We start from the raw sequence: 7,862 nt of genomic DNA on the forward strand, positions 1-7,862 counted from the left end.
ATTGTCAACAGTGCTGCAATAAACATTGAGGTGCACGTGTCCTTGTATATTGTTTCCTATTGTTCAGGGTAGATGCCTAGAAGTGGTATGACTGGGTCATAAGGGAGGTCAATCTTTATCTTTCTAAGGACCCTCCAGAGTGCTTTCCAAAGTGGTTGTATAAGTGTACATTCCCACCAGCAGTGTAATAGGGTTCCTATTTCTCCACATACCCTCCAGCAATTGTCATTGGATGATTTCTGGATGTGTGACATTCTGACTGGGGTAAGGTGGTATCTTTGTCTTTATTTGCATTTCCTTCACCAACAGGGATGATGAACATTTCCTCATGTCTTTCTTTGACATTTTTATTTCTTCCTCTGAGAAGTCCCTCTTTACTTCCCTTGCCAATTTAGTAATTGGTTTGTTAGGTTTAGGAGGGATTAGTTTCTTGAGTTCCCTGTATATACTGGATATTAACCCCTTGTCTGATATATTGCTGGTAAATATTTTTTCCCAATTAGTTATTTGTCTTTCTAGCTTGGTTACAATAGATTTAGCTGTGCAGAAGATTTATATTTTAAAGTTGGCCCATTTGTTGAGTCTCTCTCCAATTTGTTGTGATCCTGGGACTCTGTTCAGGAAGTTCCTTCCTGTGCCTATTGGTTCAAGTGTCTCTCCTACTCTGTCCTGCAGTAGTTTCAGAGATTCAGTTTTAATGTTAAGATCTTTAATCCATTTTGAGTTGATGTTAGTGCATGGTGATAGGCTGGGGTCCACTTTTATTTTTCTGCATGTGGCAGCCCAGTTTTCCCAGCAGTAGTGGTTGAAGAGGCTGTGTTTCTTCCATTGTATGTCTTGGGCTCCTTTGTTTAATATCAGCTGACTCTAGGCCTGTGGATTTATTTCTGGATCTTCTATTCTGTTCCATTGGTCTTCTTGTCTGTTTTTGTGCAAGTACCATGCTGTCTTTATTATTATAGCTCTGTAGTATAGTTTGAAGTGCGGCATGGATATCCCTCCCATTTTGCCTTTATTCCCTAGAATTGGTTTGGCTATTCTAGGTCTTTTGTTGTTCCATATGAATTTTTGGACTGTTTTCTGTATTTTAGTGATGTAAGTCATTAGGATTTTAATAGGGAATGCATTGAATTTGTATATTAATTTTGGCAGTATTGCCATCTTCACTATATTAACTTGGCCTATCCAAGAGCATGGGAGGTCTTTCCATTTCCTAGAGTCTTCTGCAATTTCTGTCTTTATCTTTTTATAGTTTTTATTAAATAGTTCTTTTACATCTTTGGTTAATTCCTAAATATTTTATTTTGGGGGAGGTTATTGTGAATGGGGTTACTCCCTTTATTTCCCTCTCTTCTTGTACATTGTCAGTGTACAGGAAGGCAACTGATTTTTTTTTATTTTTTTATTTTTTATTTTTTTTTAAATTTTATTTTATTTTATTTGAGAACATACTGTACAGAGGGGTTACAATTACATGGTCAGGATAATGCATACATTTCTTACCAAGCATTGCAGCCTCCTCCTTTGTTTACCCTTCACCTCCCTTCCCAGCCTCCCCCCTACCCCCACCCAATCATACCCCCTCTCCCCCCCCTCCGACATTGTAAAGCTGGTTTTGACATGACATTTTGTACTTCTCATTGTTGCAACAGGTCCACCTGAATCCTTAAACAACTTGTTTGTCCCCATCTCTTCCACATGTTATACTGACATCAAATATAGTGAAAGCAGGGGTTACACTGTGGGGGAGGGACATACAAAGCAACCAAGAAATAATCTTATAAATGCGTTAGAAACACATGCATGAAAGAAACAAAAACATTAAAATACATATTTGAGGGTTCGTTTTCCTAACATCACATTCTCTGACTTTTTCCGCTTGACTCATACCTATACTAGATATTGCAAATAAGGGAAACCATGGGACCTATGTTTCTTTGGGCCTGGCTTACTTCACTTAATATAATTTTGTGGGTTTATTTTGTATCCTGCTACTTTGCCGAAGTGATTTATGATTTCTAAGAGTTTGGGGATGGAGTTTTTGGGATCATGAAGGTATAGTATCATGTTGTCTGCAAAAAGGAATAGTTTAGCCTCTTCTTTCCCTATGCGGATCCCTTTCATGTATTTTTCTTGCCTTATTGACCTGGCTAAGGCTTCCAGGACTATATTGAAGTGCAGTGGAGACAGTAGGCATCCTTGCCTTGTTCCTGATTTTAGGAGAATTGGTTGTAGCTTTTCCCCATTAAGTGTATTATTGGCTATTGGTCTGTCATAACTGGTTTAATTGTTTTAAGAAATGTTCCTGCTATTTCTATTTTCTCCAGAGCCTTTAGCATGAATGAATGTTGAATTTTATCAAAGGTCTTTTCTGCATCTGTGGCAAAAATCATGTGATTCTTGACCTTGGCTCTGTTGATGAGTTGGATTACATTTATTGACTTACAGAATAAAATAGATCCCAATACGATAATACTAGGAGACCTCAACACACCACTCTCACCAAAGGACAGGCCTACCACCCAGAGGATTGGAAAAGAAGCTACCAAATTAAGTGAGGCCATACTTCAAGCGGAATTAACTGATATCTACCGAGTATTTCACCGTAACACAACACAGTACACATTCTTCTCAGCAGCTCATGGAACTTTCTCCAAAACAGACTATATCATAGTTCATGCAAGGAACTTAAGCAAACACAAAGGGACGACATAATCCCCTGTATCTTATCTGACCATAGTGGAATCAAGCTAGTTCTCAATAACAAAGCATACGGCAGAAATTTCTCTAATACATGCAAATTGAACAGCACACTTCTTAGCAATGCTTGGGTAATGGAAGAGATCAGAGAAGAAATAAAACATTTCCTACAACTCAATGAAAACGAAATAAATAAAACCTCGCAAAGACACTTGTGGGACACAGCAAAAGCTGTCCTGAGGGGTAAATTTATCGCCCTCATTGCCCACATCAAGAAAATGGAGACAGACCAAGTAAATAATCTCATGTTGCAATTAAAACAGCTAGAAAAACATGAAAAAATGGAACCTAAAGTTACTAGACGGAGCCAGATAACCAAATTAAGAGCAGAGATTAACCAATTAGAAAATCAGATAATTACAGCCAAAATTAACCAAACAAAAAGCTGGTTCTTTGAAAAAATAAACAAAATTGATGGACCGTTGGCAAGATTAATTAAAAAAAATAAGAGAGGAAACCCATTTTAACAAGATTAGGGATGCCACGGGAAAAATCATAACACGTACCCAAAATATCCAAACAATCCTAATGGGCTACTTTCAAAAGTTATACTCTCTAAAGGAAGAAAACCTGGCAGAAATTTTAGAGAAATTTTTAGAGAAATCTAAGTTGCCCAAACTGAGCAAAGAAGTGAACCAATTAAATAAGCCAATATCCTACAACGAGATACAGGAAGCAATCAGAGGTCTTCCAACAACAAAAAAAAGCTCAGGACCAGATGGATTCATAGCAGAATTCTGTAAGACCTTTAAAGAAGAACTAATACCCACACTCCTCAAGCTCTTCAGAGAAACAGAGAAGCCAATATCAGACTCATCCCCAAACCATGCAAAGACCCAACCAAAAAGGAGAATTACAGGCCAATTTCCTTGATGAACTCAGGTGCAAAGATCCTTAACAAGATTCTAGCTAAAAGAATCCAGAAACACATAAAAAAAAATCATACACTATGACCAGTTAGGCTTCATCCCAGAGATGCAGGGATGGTTTGACACTGTAATGATTTTAATGACAAGTTTATTTTATCAGATATAAGGATTGCTACACCTGCTTTCTTATTAGGGGCATTTTATTGGTAGATCCTTTTCCAACCCTTCACTCTGAGTTTGTTTGCATGTTTGGCTTAGAGGTGGGTCTCCTGAAGGCAACAGATGGATGGGTCCTGTTTTAGGATCCAATCTGCAGTTCTTTTTCTTTTGATTTGTGAAATAAGTCCGTTAATCTTAAGAGATATAATAGAGAGATGCATTATGGTCACTGTTTTTCTTCTTTCTTTTCCTCTGTCCTTGCTCAGATAGACTTCTATTAATGCTTGTCTGGGTGCAGGTCCCTGTTCCTGGTTGCTTTTCTCAGGTTGTGTTCCACCTTTTAGTAGTCTTTGTAATGCTGGCTTAATGTTTATGTATTAATTTAGTTTTTTCTTTGCTATTAAAAATTTTCATTTCTCCATGGAATGTGAATGCTAGCTTTGCCGAGTATATCAGTCTGGGTTGGCAGTTATTGGCTCTCAGTGCTCATGTGGTACTTTCCCAGGCCTTTCTTGCATTCAGTGTTTGTGTGGAGAGATCTGTAGTGATTGTAATATTTTTCCTATAGTAGTATAGCTCCTTCTTCATTTTTGCTGCATGCAAGTTTGTTTCCTTATCATTCAGATCTATCATTTATACTATAATGTGTCTAGAAGTGTTTCTCCTGGGATCCTGCTTGTTAGGTGTTCTATATGCTTCTGTTATGTGGGTAAGATGTTCTTTTTAGAGATGGGGAAAATTTTCACCGATTATCTTGTGGAATAGGTGCTGCATTCCCTTGCTTTGATATTCCTCATCTTCATATATGAAGGTTAAATTTCTTGGCACTATCTGCTTGTCCTTGAATTTCCCTTTGGTATAATTTAAGTGATTTTTCAATATCTGTCATTTTTTGGTCCAGTTGATGTATTCTGTCTTCTGTATTCCATTTTGTTCACTCTGTTAACCGTGGTTTCCATTGTGGTTTGCATGGAGGAAAGGGACTCATTGTTGATTTCAATGGATTCAATGTTGGTTTTCAAAATACTAATCTCACCTCTTAAGGAGGTATGTACTGCCTCTATTTTGTCACTTATCTCACGGCTTAGTGAGGTGTGTGCTACCTCTATTTTTGCATGCATCTCCTGTTTGATGTCCTGCACCTCTTTTGGTATTTCGACCCAGTGTTCTTTCAAATTCTGGTCTATTTCTCACTTTATTCTTGAGTCATTGCCTCCAGCATGTCTTGGATATAGTGTTTGTCTTCCATTCCTGCTTTTCTCCCACTGGGGCTCTCCCCTGGATTGCTGCTGGCTTTTAGAGATAGCTTGCTATCCTAGGTGTTGATAAACCTTGTAATATTTCTCTGTGATTTTCTCATGGGGATTCAAGGATTATTGAAGACTAATCTGAAATTTTGTTTTGGTCAATAGGTGTCTGTCTTTGCTTGATTACTGTTTCTGTGCTGGTAGAGAGAGTCTGTACCTGATCTCAGTTCTGTTGGGGGCCGACCTCCAGCTGCTGGTCTGACCCACACAGGATTCTCAGCTCTCTGCTACAGATCACTGGCAGTTCCCGCCTTTAGAAGGGTTGAGCAGCCTAGATTGCTCCTGTTTGTTCCTACAGGTGCTCTTGGCGAGTTCGGATGTGCTGGATGTACTCTCCCAGATGCTGGAGTCTGCTATGGTCTCCTGATGTTTTGTTTTGTTTTACTTTTTGGCTAGTTGTAGGCTTGAACTCTGGTCTTGGGTGCTGTCCCTCAGCTCTTAAGCTCAAGGCTGGCACCCTACCATTTGACCCATAGCACCACATCTGGCCCTTTCTGCTTATGTTTTGTTGAGGAATCAGATCCAGGGCCTCTTGCACATAAGACAAGCACTGTACTGCTGAGCAACTTACCAGCCTGAGCTCCTGACTATTATCAGGTGCTGGAGGCCTGTGTTGTTCAATTCCCAGCCTAGAATACATGGGTCGGGTTCTTGTGGGGTTTGGGCTTCTCTTGTCTTGAACCCCCTGCGTTTTTTGCTGTCACAGGCATGATTACCAGGGGTGCGTTTCCCCTGTTTTTCTCCCCTCTGCTGAAGCGTATACTCAACTTCTGATTTCAGTTGGGAGGAGTTAGTTATGTTGCTCAGGCACCAGATCCCCAGGCCTGGTCCCAGACCCCAGCCTGGGGCTCACCTGATGGACCTGTGCTGCTATGTATCCCACCTAGATTACGCAGCTTGGAGTACACAGTTCAAATTTCTTCCACCGTTGGGTGTCTTGACCCAGTGGCATTGTTCCAGGCTTGGGCATTTAAGCTTCCTTCCAGGGTCTCTCTTGTTCAAGCCTTGCCAGCTGAGTGTGATCCATGGGCTGGTGGAGCTCTTGAACAGTTTCTAGTTTTAGTGGGTCCTGTGGTGCAGGTTTTGGGGTAGGGGGTCTGGGGATTCCCACCAGCTCTGGTCTCCCTTGAGGAATACACTGTCCCCTGCGGGGTACTCACCCTGGAGCTAGTTGTTTCTGTGTGATGTAGGTTGCTGGTTGCCGTTGCAGTGAGAGTTCAATTGAGGTAGTTGTGGGCTAGGCTGAGAGGTGGTGGCTCCGTGTGTTTCTTTTCTGTCACTGCCTCCATTGATACTGTTTGGGTCCACTCCACGGGATGGGCCTCCGGCCTCCACCCGAGGGGTGGGGAAGGGGCCTCTGTGCAGGTGCTGATCTCTGGGGTTTGTCTCTGTTTGCGATCTCTTGATCAGCATCAGTTCCTTTCAGTTCTTCTGCTCTGGTGTTCTGTGGGCATCTCATGTATCTCTGAGGTTCCTGCCATGGGGCTGAGTGGCTTTGGTGGGATGGAGCCTCTCTGCTCAAATGGAGAATGAGGGGAAGGGGTGGGATCTTTGTGTAAGTTCCCTGCTCGAAAGTTTCTTCATTCGTCAAGATCCGCGTTCTGACACTGGTACCTCAAGGGGCTTTGGTGCGGGTGATCTGCACACAGCTCCCTGTGTCTCTGGGCCACCGGCAGCTCCCACCAGGCCAGGCTGGCCGTGGCTTGGCACGCTGCTTTGTGACCATTAGAAGTTGGGGGAGGGGTCTTCATGCTTCTCTGTTGTGAAATTCTTCTTTTTACTCCTATTTTTGTCTGGATGTTGATTTTTTTGTTGTCGGTATCTTGAGGAGATTAAACGTTGGAACTCGAACTCTCTTTTTGTTTGGGGAGAGCTGTGGCATTCCCCTACTTCCCCATCGCCATCTTGGACCCCCTCGAGTTTTTGCTTTTTTTATTCAGATATAATTTTAATTTATCTGTTGAAATGAGTACTAAAGAAACTAAAGTTATTTCTGGTGCTTATCTGAAAAATTATACTTTAAAATATTCTGTATTCTGTTTGTATAATGCCCATAATCTATTTTATTCTTTCCTAGATATAAGACTTTGAATATTACATTGTTTTATAACATATAGGTTCATTAATAAATGTGTCCTTTCAGATTGCATTCCATACCAAAACAGTTTAAGATTCCTTTTTTACTAGGTCTTTATAGTATATTTCTTTGGAATAAAATGACAATGTTGTCTAATTTTAAAAGTTTTATAAAGATTATGCAATGTAAAGGCCTTTCTAAGGTGAAGATTTAATACACTGATGTCAAACTAACTTTTATTTATATGAATTACATGTATTGTTACACTTGTAATTTTGTAATCAACTTTTTAATAATTGTTTTTCATTTCTTGCATCTGAAGAATGAAAATTATGGAATAATTCACAGATTTTCATATCATCCTTTGCAATTGCCATGTTAATCTCTGTATTGGTGTAATTTTGATATATGTGCTGCTGAAGCATATAATGTCCTCTAAATTTAGGTAGTTAATGATGCAATATTTATACAGGATTATATCCTTGGGTGCCTATTTGTAACAAGGAAACATTATTGTTCCTAACAATGCTACTGATCTTCTTTCCCTAAAATTCTGTGTATAATGGAAAATAATTATATTGTTCAATTGATTGCTCACGTTTGCAATTTTTTTGTCAATGACTATTTTAAATCTTTTTCATTTTAGATTTAATCATACTTTGAAGCATTTTTAGCTAGGACCAAAGGGGA

At 39.9% G+C, this 7,862-nt stretch overlaps 1 pseudogene; it reads right to left on the reverse strand.

Moving 5' to 3' along the window:
• Positions 1-7,498: 7,498 nt before the first annotated feature.
• On the reverse strand, positions 7,499-7,597 carry LOC122097978 (annotated as a pseudogene).
• Positions 7,598-7,862: the final 265 nt, after the last annotated feature.

The sequence above is a fragment of the Dipodomys spectabilis genome, unplaced genomic scaffold (genome assembly GCF_019054845.1).
Source record: "Dipodomys spectabilis isolate Male_0828 unplaced genomic scaffold, ASM1905484v1 ptg000446l, whole genome shotgun sequence".
Classification (NCBI taxonomy): Eukaryota; Metazoa; Chordata; class Mammalia; order Rodentia; family Heteromyidae; genus Dipodomys; species Dipodomys spectabilis.